The following is a 12391-nucleotide window of genomic DNA, read 5'->3' on the forward strand; positions in this document are numbered from 1 at the left end:
CTAATATTAGTGCTTAAGTCGGTGGACACAAAGTGCGTGTCTCCAAGGCACATGTTCTTCTGGAAAATATAAATGGAGCTGCAGTGTGCCAAAAGCCCAAGCAGGCCATGCTGGTCCAAAAGTTGCCAAGGCAGGCGGTCAGGTTATAATTGTAGCTGAAGTTCTGATACCACAAACTGGAAAGAAAAGCGCCAATTGTTTTTAATTTTTAATGCTCTTGTCTTTCTTCTGGAAAAAACATGGGAGCCAGTGTGGTGTAGTGGTTAAGAGCGAGACTCGTAATCTGGTGAACCGGGTTCGTGTCTCCACTCCTCCACATGCAGCTGCTGGCTGACCGTGGGCTAGTCACACTTCTCTGAAGTCTCTCAGCCCCACTCACCTCACAGAGTGTTTGTTGTGGGGGAGGAAGGGAAAGGAGAATGTGAGCCGCTTTGGGACTCCTTTGGGTAGTGATAAAGCGGGATATCAAATCCAAACTCCTCCTCCTCCTCTTCTTTTTCTTCTTCTCATATTCTGCGTATTGATTCACTTTATACTACAGGCATGTTCCATATGAATAACAGCCCTACAGAATGCAGTGAACAGGTATGTCAGGTGCTGTAGCATCAATTGCTAGACTAGTGCTAACTAATTTAATTTAATAAATGATGCTATTAAATTTTTATCTTAAAGATACTGATTCCCCAGTGACTCGGAGAAGCATGCCCTAAGTGGATTCCCTACAGGGAATTGAACTGCATTCCTCAAGGTAGTTACTCTAGTGTGAGCCCATCAAAATCTGTGGGACTACTTCAGATATAACCGGATTGAGGACTGAAACATAATTCCCTTTAGGATCAAAGTGCCAATCAGACAGCCTGTAACAAGTGCTGAATTTGATGCGTAGGTTCTACAATAATTGACATATGCAAATTTCATATGTAGGAGATAGAGATGCTCACTAAAGGGTAAGTAATAGAGTATTTCTCCGAAGCATCTCAGAGGTTAAGCCCATAGCAAGAGAAGAATGAGAAATATATATTAATGTCATTCTAGCCACTGCTTTTAGATACATTTGTGCATTTATTTTATACAGTTACATGCTGAAGCTTTGCCATTGCTTGGTGCTTTTACTAACCTTTTAGCAACTCCCCATTAGCTACAGTTATTTGACACTAAACGAAAATTAAGGTGTTCTTATCACCTGTGTCTAATATATCTTTTTTTCTAAATAAATCTGTTGGAGCTTCTTACATCATGGTGAGGATGGGGTGGTAGGGTGTGCTGAATTTTTCAAATTCCAAATTCCCAAAATGAAGGGTGCTAAAAACTTGTAACATGACTTGGGAATTCAAAAGGTGTTTTGGTTAAATCAATTTACAGTGGTACCTCGGGTTACATACGCTTCAGGTTACATACGCTTCAGGTTACAGACTCCGCTAACCCAGAAATAGTGCTTCAGGTTAAGAACTTTGCTTCAGGATGAGAACAGAAATCAGGCTCCGGCGGGGCGGCAGCAGCAGGAGGCCCCATTAGCTAAAGTGGTGCTTCAGGTTAAGAACAGTTTCAGGTTAAGAACAGACCTCTGGAACGAATTAAGTGCTTAACCCGAGGTACCACTGCAATTTAGTTTTGCTTAGTAAGTAAAATGTGTGTAAACTGCATAGAAATCAATTTCAAAAGGTAAAATTAAAATGCTTTGGTTTCCTGAAAGCAGTTTATGTGCTTCTTCATCAAACGTAGACTTATCAAGCTGAATGTTCTCAAATCAAAAGGCCCATCTAGTCCAGCGTTCTTTTCCCACAAAAGCCAAACTGATGTTGATGGGGAGCCTGCAACCTGTTGTCCCCTCCCCCCAATCAAGTAAACCAATAGAAATACTTAAATAACTGAGGTCCCCCACCAGCATAAAGCGTGCCCTCACAAACATAAATCCTGGCTGCGCACATGTGCACCTTAGCACAAGCAAGATTCTCAGCTAACTTGTCATTTCCAGAAATTGGTACTCTGCATCATGACTAGTAGCTCTTGATAGTTTTATCCTCTATGAATTTGTCTAGTTCAAATTGGTCACCATCACTGTCTCTTGTGGGAGCAAATTCTATAGTTTACCTATGCACTGTGTGAAGAAATGCTCTCTTTTGTCTTTCCTGAATCATCCAACATTCAATTGCCTTGGATGGCCCAGAGTTCTAGGATTATGAGAGCTTAATATAAGCACCCTTTCACTCATCTTTGTCTATGCTCCCTCCTAGCACTGCTCAGAGAGTTCCAGTGGCCAAAGACTAAAACACATATGCTAACTATGGTCCACTATGATGAGTCTGGCAAGAGAACAGGAGGTACGTTCCCCATCATTATTCCTGGCAACTGCTGAGGGTCTTCCTGCTTAGTGGAAGTACAGTGGTACCTCAGGTTACAGACACTTCAGGTTACAGACTCTGCTAACCCAAAAATAGTACCTCGGGTTAAGAACTTTGCTTCAGGATGAGAACATAAATCGTGCGGCGGTGGCAGCATGAGGCCCCATTAGCCAAGTGGTACCTCAGGTTAAGAACAGTTTCAGGTTAAGAACAGACCTCCAGAATGAGGTACCAATGTACTTGGTTTAACTGGGTGACCCGTGCACCACTTGCTCAACACACAGAGCTATTCACATGAGCTGTTTGTCTGTGTTTTTCAAAGGGACAGGGTTATGCATCAGTGGGGAACTATTAAATGAAACATGAAAATTCTAAAAATGTTGAATGCCTGAAGTGTTGCTTTTGTCTTAAGTGTAAAATATGAGTGCAACAGAGAGAAGCAAGTTAGATTTAAATAAGCCACAGTTTAAAAGCCCTCCCAGTGGGCTTTACATATTACTGAGCCAGAGATTGACAACCTCTCTCCCTTTAAATCCCCTGTCAGGGTACCTGGGTGCCAGGTTCCCCAATACATCAGGTTGCCTGACACTTTTGTTGGTAGGAAACAGTTTTCCATACTAAACCTGTATAATAAAGCATGGAGAGCCTTGTAGTATATGTGGACCACTGCAGGTTGTCAATTTTTTTAAAAAGTGTAGATAGAATTTTAGAGATTAATAAAGCATTTTGAATGACTCAAATGTGCAACAGTTTGTTGATGTGAAAGTTCACTAGGATATATGCAGGCTCCCCCCCCCAATTGCTCCCCCCCTCTCAATTTCAAGTCCCGCAACTGTAAATTAAACCACTTATTCACTCTGACAGGCAGGCAGCAGAACACAGATATAGTAATCTGCCAGTCTAGAATCTGGTATGCATTGGGAGTCATGAAATAGATCTCAGCAGGCTGAACACTGTGCACCCACCCATTTTACAATACTGTGATTACAGCAGGTAGGTGGTTCAAATAACTCTGCATTTCAGATATGCAGGAGTCCAGTGTAATGTGTAGCATGATTTACTCAGGTTTGTCAGGATGCATGCTGTAATAGCATGGTTGGTGCAATGTCCCACTGGCTTGTCTTTCATGCTTTTTGATCTCCAGACCTTTATGAAAACGATATCTTAGCAAAACTGTTTTGGAGAGGAATAGGGAGAATGGCACCAGTTGGTGCATAGCACCTTTTATTGTGCTCTGCTTACAAACTGAAAGGTGCTGGGTTCTGAAAAACACACCAGTTGCCGTGGAAGTGCTCACTCCTTTTCACAAGCACTTGTTTTGCTTCAGTTAGCAGGGTAAGGCAGGCTCAAAGGAACTCCTTTGATTGCTTCAAATGTTTCAGGGCAGGGTCAGGCACTGAGAGCACAAAGTCTGGTGCATGGTCCAATCTAAGCTTTGATTCCTCCCCCTCCCCCTGCCTGAATCATTTGCATATGTCATAATGCAAATATAGGTTAAAGTACAAATGCAATATCTGCATTCTATCTATGGGGAACATTTGTATATTATCCAATTTCTGACCAAAATGCATTGTTACTACCAAATTGAGTGTACCTGAAAAGTATGGCTCTTCATTTTCCTGCTTATCACATCTTCTCTAAAGAAACAAACATGCATCAGGGTAAGCAACACGGTGCCCTCTAGCTGTTGCTGGACAACAACTCTCATCAATTCACATTTCCATCCAAAGGATTTACATATCCTTATGTGGGCCCAGGATCCCCACAATATACAAGCGAGCCAAGGGCAGACTTTGATAATCTTTCATAATATGGTGCTCTGTGTGAGGCCAAAATTTAGCTTTGCTGTGTTTTATTTGCGTTTTAAATTCTTCTTCTTCTTCTTCTTCTTCTTCTTCTTCTTCTTCTTCTTCTTCTTCTTCTTCTTCTTCTTCTTCCATCACTCACAGCCGAGTAAGATTGTCTTCCATAAACACGGTTTTAACAATGTGTCTGTAAGTGATTGTGGAGGCCAATTCTGGATCCACACATCCTTCCACAGTGGGGACATTGGTTTCCGAGCGGGAGTTGATCATGGTGTGGATTTGCCAAGCGTGCCTTCCTCTTAGCATGTTTCTCCCTTGTGTCCTGACTTCGAGTGTCTTCAAAGCCCATGACACCTTTGGTAAAGGCTGTTCTCCAACTGGAGCACTCGCAGGCCAGTGTTTCCCAGTTGTCAGTATTTATACTACATTTTTTTTTAGATTTGCCTTGAGACAGTCTTTAAACCTCTTTTGTTGACCACCAGCATTACGCTTTCCATTTTTAAGTTCAGAATAGAGTAGTTGCTTTGGAAGATGATAATTGGGCATTTGCACAACATGACCAGTCCAGTTGGCTTCACATCTTGAAACCCTTGCTTGAGACAGTCCTGTCCCATATAGAATAGAGGTATATAAAGAAATGCATGGTATGAAGAAGTGGACAGCAAGAGTTTTGTCTTCCTCTCTCATGATACTAGGTCCCAGGGTCATTCATGAAACGGAATGGTGGGAAATCCAGAACTTCACACAGTACATAGTGAAACTGTGGAGCTTTCTTCCACAAGACATGGTGAGAGCTGCAAACTTAGATAGCCTTAAAAGGGAATTAGACAAATTCATGGCAGTAAAAGCTATTACTGGTTACCAGCATCCCTCTGAAAGCCAGTCACCAGGAAGCAGAAGGAAAGAGCTCTTACCCTCCTACTGCTGGAATAAATAGGCTTCTAGTCAGATCCAGCAGGGATTTTCATTTTAGTTCAGTGGGACTTACTCTGAGATAAGTGTGTATAGACTTGCAGCCTGACCACTATTTGGGAAGAAATATTTCCAATTTCTAAAAATAAAAATAAATGTGTGAGGTCAGACCACAGTTTGGTAAAACTCATGTTTTAAACTCTATAGTCAGTTATAGTGTTTAATACTTAAGCTATGACAGGGAAGTCATTTATGCTATGTTTTTCTTCCATAAATCTTTCTTTTCTTTGACGACAGTTTCCATGGAAAAAAGCTGTGTACACGTCTAACAGTTTTTATCTGTTCTTAACAGAATACAGGGAAGAGGTGTACCATTCTGTGGTTTAGAAAGTCAACTTAAGTGAAGAGGAAAGGTATGTGTCTGAAATGATCCCAGTTTTACTTCTATGGGTTGAATCTATGGGCTGTCCAGACTGAATGAAAAGAGTGAGATGATGGAAGCTTTCTTGAGTTTGGTGCCATTGTGAAATCTTCTTAACCTGTTTCTGTTTGTTATTGTTAAAAGTCACAGCACCCAGAGTGGCGTCTAGAATTGTGGGGTGGTCTTCTGTAAGGCTGCTCACAAGAGAAATATGGCTTCAGCTATGGCTCAATATAGGGCCACATATTTATTTAATACAGAGATTGGGAATCTCTTTTAGACTGAGGGCCGCATTCGCTTCTGGGGAACTTTCTGGGGGCTACATGGCACTGGTGGTTGGGGCAAATGACAAAAGTGGGCATGGCCAGAGAGAAAGGTTAGCAAAGCAGAAATTGTGAATTTTGACCTTCCCATTCACATGTCCCTCTCTGCACTTCATCCATGCAAGCAAGAAGTATCAAGAACACATTCCAAGCATGTAAAGGCACTCAAAGAGAGTGCAAAACAGGGGTGGAGAGGGGGGTGACTCTGGAGAGGGTAAGCCCTGGGGGCCTGAGATTCACCTTCCTTGATTTACAACCTCTGTATGTCACTTTTCCTTAAAAGTCCAAGGTTAACAATTCAAACACCCACACCCACACCCCCATACAATATTGCAACTGAAAACAGAGGTAAAACCCTATAAGGCAAACTAAAGCATAATTGACAATAGAAATAGCACGAAGGAAAACAGTTGGCAGCCAGAGACAACAGCAGAATAAAACAAAATAATTAAAGATATATATGATCATTTAGAATAAGAGCTGGCTAACCCCACCGGAGTCAACTAGCAAAGTCTGTTTGGGACTGCTACTTTAGTGATGAGCGATATTTGTTTTGCATAAAAATGGAGAGGCATAGCATAAAAATTGCTATCCATAATTTCTGGGGGATAATCTAAGGCAGCTACTTTGGGGGGGGGGATCTCATGCTGTTACCAGGCTCAGAAAAACTTTAGGAAATCTCATGAATGACACACTCAGCCATGCTAGAATGTAAAAATGTTAGTGACATCAGTTCCCAGCAGTTACACCAATCCTTGACAGTATTTTATCTTTTTTGTTTTTGTTTACCTAAGTGCAACTTTTGTGCCCATTTCTATACTTTTCCCGTGAACTTAGTGTGTCTTGTCTTGCCACCTTTTATTCTTGTGCATCAACTGACTATAATTTTGGTATTTTCATGTCACCTCTTTCCTTTCACCTCCAGCTGCCAAGGAAAATTAGTACTTAGCTGCAGCATACCTGTGTTCCTTCACAGTGGTGTTTAATGGATAGCAAAGGCCGGTGGCTTGAAAATGACTCTCAGTTCAAAATTGCTGCTGACAAGGAATCAAAGCTCTATGCATGTGCATAAATAGCAAGGGGAATAAGTCTGCTAATGCCAGCATCTTACAGCATAGAGAGAACTGTGAGATGGCCTGAGTATAAGGATGATTCTTGCAGTCGGATGCTGATACAACCTTTTTTCACACGGCATAAAAACATATCTTCTAGAATATCGACAACTGCATTTAGACAAGGAGACTCCCGGCATCCCCATTGGATGCCTAAGTGTTTATAGCCATCACAGTGTTCTTGTTTATGGCCTGTGGTTTTGTAAATTCTTCTCTGTAATTTCCATACTGAAGGCCTACTCTCAGGTCTGCATATATTTACATGTTTTACTTGTAAGCTTTTAAGCATCAAATTATACAAAATAGAGGTGAGACCTCTGCCAGTAGAATCTTTGTCTTATTGTTTCCATTGTGCCGGGTTTCGGCAAGATAAATAAATAAGTAAGGATGCAAATTGGTCTGAAATACATGACAGCTCGCGTTCCACAGGTTCGTGTTTTATGACATTGCTGGCCCATAGCCACTTTAGCTATTTCATTGTCTGAAGGATGTCCTTGATTTGCTCTCGTTGCCAGTGTAATGACAAGGCTGTGCAGTCTGTGCATACACTGCTGTCAGATGAGTAGCTCTTGCTCTTTTGCCATCCTCAGGGTACAAGATGGAATGCACAAAGGGAGTTGGTGGCAAAGTGCTACCAGCTTGGTTTGGGCAGGACTGAGCCTCCAGGCCTTCGCTGGAGCTCTCTCAAAATCATCCTAGTACCTTTCCAGAGGCCATTTGAAAGTCAAAAAAGTTGGCGTGTGTGGCTTTTCTGCAATTTTTCAAGAGAACAGGAGAAGAATCACGTTTTAGGACTGGGAGCAGACCTTTACTTGGAGCAGATCCAGAGTGACACTGTGGTTTGTTGCTAACTTTTACTCAGAGTAGACCATTGAGAGTCATGGGCCTAATTTAGCCAGGCCCATTGTTTTTGATGCGTCTGCTCTGAGTAGGAGTAATACTGTACAGTGGTACCTCTGGTTAAGAACTTAATTCGTTCTGGAGGTCTTAACCTGAAACTGTTCTTAACCTGAAGCACCACTTTAGCTAATGGGGCCTCCCGCTGCCGGCGTGCCGCTGCTGCATGATTTCTGTTCTCATCCTGAAGCAAAGTTCTTAACCTGAGGTAATATTTCTGGGTTAGTGGAGTCTGTAACCTGGAGCGTCTGTAACCTGAGGTACCACTGTATTGAATATTGTCATGCATGATGATGTAACACCATTCCGAGGAAGCATTGTGGGAAAGACATAGCCGCTAGGCAATTTGGAGGAGCAAAATGCAGAGCGATAATTGTTTTGTTTTTTAAGGCGAAGTCCTTTTTTATGGTAAGAGGATTAAGACAACAAATGGAACCTGGTTAGCTTTGCCGTGGGCTGACACTCATCAGCTTGTGGTAACACATAGGTGGGCTTTTCGACTTGCGCAACCAGTGTTGTGGAATGCTCTCTCTGCTGAAATATAAAAGGCCTTATTGGTACTGGCATTCGTACTAGAATCATACCAGCTCCTGAAGACACACCTGTTTAAACAAGCATTGTCCTGATCTTCTGATTTGAACCTGGTGCTTTAATTGCTGTTTTTACCGTTTTAATTGGTAGGCTGTTTTAATGGGCTTGTTTATTGTACATTTTAGTTGTGGATACTTATTTTAACATTAATGTAATGGTTTGATTATGTGTTGTAATGATGTGCGGCTATTTTAAAATTAATTAATTAATAAATAATTTCCGGGTAAAGCTCTATGTCCCTTAAAACATTTTGTAATTCTTCTCTTCCTGTCTGCAGACGGATTGCCTGTAGTGTTCACCCTTTTTTTTTTACCCAATGCCTATTGAAAGTCTGCAAAAAAAAGGATCACAGTAGAACTTTCAGCCCAGCCGATTTCAACACTAATTTCAATTTGAAGGTAAATATAAAATGAAAGGAAATATAGCAATAACAAAAATCTGTCCATAACTACTTATTTTCACAATAACAATCCATCTCTGTCTCATTCATACCTAATTTAGATCCTGAAAATTGCAGCGTGGGATGCCAGCTCTTCAATATTTCTGTAATTCCTAGCATTTCTTAGAAACACAGTTAATTTAACAAGCTTAATTTGTTCTCATAGCATATACAATAATTTCTATTAATGGCAAATCAACGTGTTGATCCAAATGAATGAAGACAGTTAAGGACACTGTTACACATCAATATCATGGCCACAACCAGACTCAAGTAAAATCGTATAGTGAAGCTGCATGAGAGCGTTTGACTTCATGTTGACCAAACAGAAGCCAAGAATGAATATGCTTCCTTCCCTTGACTTTCCATATGATACTGTGAGAGGCTTTGGAAAGTGAAGGCAGGCAAAGCCTTTACAAAGTGACATTTCTGTTTCGCACTTTCAAGGAATTCATCCTTAACTGTGATGTGACAGCGTCTATACTGTGGAACGCCCTGCCAACTGATATTTCACTGGCACCTTCATTCTAATGTTTTTGACAATTGTTAAAACCTTTTTCATTTAGGTAAGCCTACCTAGACATGAATATTTGATATCTGCTTTAATGTGAAATTTTGTTTTGTTTTACTAAAACAAACAAACTGCTCATTTTACTTATTTTTTTGGGGGTGGGGGAGGAAATCAGCTTGTTTTTAACATTTGATTTTATCATTCTTTTAAATGTATATTTTATGTAAATGGCTTAGAGGTTTGGATGATGAAGCTGTGTCTAAATCTTGTTAAATATAACAAATAAAATAAATTTGGAAGTAATGCAGAAATCCAATAAAACTTTCCTCTTCAGAGATGTTCTCAGTGCCTCAGTATGTAATCAGGAAGCCTCCTGCCAATCCCTGGACCAGTTTTTGAATGATAACAATAAAAGTTTCTGATTTTTTTGTTTTTAAAAATTAATATAGTGACCGAACGCATGTATGTAGACATATTTTCCCCATATTAAAAAGTGGGCATGGAGAAAGGGGCAAGACTCACAACTGAACTTGTGCTTGATTTGTAGATCTGCACAACCATCAATTAAATTGTGAAAGAGAGAGACAGTGGGTGTGGCTGAGTGATACACTGTGCACTATCTTTTAAAATATACTGTAGTAAATTGAAATTTTTCAGAGCACCATTAAACGAGTAGAGAAGAAAAGCACTCTATGCCTGCACTGACTCCAGATGCCTACCTTTCCCACACGATCCAACTGCCAACCAGTATCTTGGGGGGCTTTCCATAGCAGAGATAAGTCCCATAGCAGGAGGTAGCAAGAGTTCACCCACAGAACTGCTGAAGTGGGAGACTGCAAATATCACTTTAAAATCAATAGACTAATGCAATGCTCTTTTTGTAACGTTGTGAATAAAATTGAACCACATGTAATAAAGCAAGATGAAAGATATGTCCTAAAATAAATATCCTAAGTTCCCAAAACAAGAGAATTCTTAGAACAAATAAAGTATTAGAGTCCCCCAAAGGGTTATATGGGGATGCGGGTGGCGCTGTGGGTTAAACTACAGAGCCTACGACTTGCCGATCAGAAGGTCGGCGGTTTGAATCCCCGTGATGGGGTGAGCTCCCGTTGCTCAGTCCCTGCTCCTGCCAACCTAGCAGTTCGAAAGCACGTCTAAGTGCAAGTAGCTAAATAGGTACCGCTCCGGCGGGAAGGTAAACGGCATTTCCGTGCTTCTCTGGTTCGCTAGAAGCGGCTTAGTCATGCTGGCCACATGACCCGGAAGCTGTACGCCGGCTCCCTCGGCCAATAAAGTGAGATGAGCGCCGCAACCCCAGAGTCGGTCACGACTGGACCTAATGGTCAGGGGTCCCTTTACCTTTACCTTTTAACGGGTTATATGTTTAACAGCAGGGCTGGGGGAATATGTGGCCCTCCAGATGTTGTTGGACTCTCAACTCCTATCAACCTCACCCACCATGACCGATGGTCAGGGATGATGGGAGCTGTAGTCCAACAACATCTGTAGCATAGTAGATTTCACTGTTTCATTTCCCTTTTGCACCTAAGTCCTACTGCAACACCTTTGAGCTACTTTTCTTAAAAGTGCCAGAATATCTGCTGTGCAAGTTATCAGCTGACCCTTTGAATACTGTCTCTTCTGTATCTGTAGCTTCAGTTGCAAAGGTCCAATCAGCATCCTGATGCCAAGCAGCGATCTTGTTTTGTGTTTAGGTATTTCCGACTCCTCCAATGCCACTTCTCCCATATACCAAGTCTAGGATCTCAAAGGAGTTGATGGCTGCCAGCCCTATACAGAGCATCCTAGCAGGATCACGCAAACAGTGCCGTCCTAACCATGCCTGCCCAGAAATAAGTCCTATTTAATGCAGTAGGGGTAGACAAATCCGTCAATTTTGGTTCTCTCAGTTACCCATATTTTCCCCAGTCTAACATTCAGTTCTCTACAATTCTGTATCATATTTTTTAAAAATTAATCAACATTTCATTGTGATACATTTTGGTGCACAGTTTTGACAAATATATACATTTTCCAAACAATTTCCCACATGTTACATTCACAAATCTATATGTTTTTGGGCACACTTCTCCCTAGTGTTTGCTTTTTTGTAGACACTGTTTGGTTGAAAAACTGCACCACAACATTAGAAGTGTAAATTTCAAAGGATCGTTGTGTTTCAGCTTTTGTATTTCTTTGAGAACTGCAAACTATACATTTTCTCATTCTTACAATATAAACAAAACTGAATCTGTCCCCCATTCCTACTCCAAGGTAAGTGGAGTTAGGATTGTAGTCAAAATTATTAATCACTACAGCGAACTCACCACAGAAATGACAAACACATTTTAAGCTCAAAATATATAAAAAAATGTCCAGTAGCACCTTAGAGACCAACTAAGTTTGTTCTTGGTCTAAGATGGCTGCCATAATCTGACTAAAAAGGGAAACACAAACAGGTTGGTTTAAAAATGTATGGTTGGGGGAAAGCAGTAAAGTATTATGTATGAGGGTTATGCAAAGTGGGAGGTTGGGCTCCCTCCAAGGGGCTGGCACTTTTCCTGGAACAGCCTGGCATACAAACAGTTAATGCCATCCTTCCCCTCTTCCCTCCCATTTTGTGCTTGCTTTAGGATCCAGCAAGGCTCCAAAATATATTATTGATTTGCCATTGTCATTTATAATCCCAAAATGGCCACTGCCAAGATTTTGCCTTTGACCCCACAAACTCTAAGGTCAGCTATGCAGATTTCAAACTCTAGGAATCAATGAAATTCCTTTTTACAATCAAGCCCTTGTCTGTGCATGTCATCTGAGGCACAGAGTCTAATGAAATACTAACTAAAAAAACCAAATGACATCTTTTAAGGGTTTTTCTTCTTCTTTTTAAACGACACTCATGTATTTTTGAAAATGTGTGTTATATTTTCTTTTATAAAGTCCATGGGAAAATAGTTTTTATCTTTCTGTGTCTTCAGGAAAAAAAAATCTACCTCAAGAAATTTCTTTAACAAAGAGAACATTATTTCAGACTC

General features: G+C 40.9%; 1 long non-coding RNA gene across 1 annotated transcript; it reads left to right on the top strand.

The window, feature by feature from the left end:
• The first annotated feature begins 246 nt into the window (after window positions 1–246).
• LOC308596312 lies at window positions 247–9721 on the top strand. The gene is made up of 4 exons (XR_014012458.1): window positions 247–585; window positions 673–748; window positions 8681–8801; window positions 8905–9721. It is a non-coding gene; the product is annotated as an uncharacterized lncRNA (long non-coding RNA).
• Window positions 9722–12391: the final 2670 nt, after the last annotated feature.

The sequence above is a fragment of the Podarcis bocagei genome (assembly GCF_964188305.1).
Source record: "Podarcis bocagei genome assembly, chromosome: 1".
Lineage (NCBI taxonomy): Eukaryota > Metazoa > Chordata > Lepidosauria > Squamata > Lacertidae > Podarcis > Podarcis bocagei.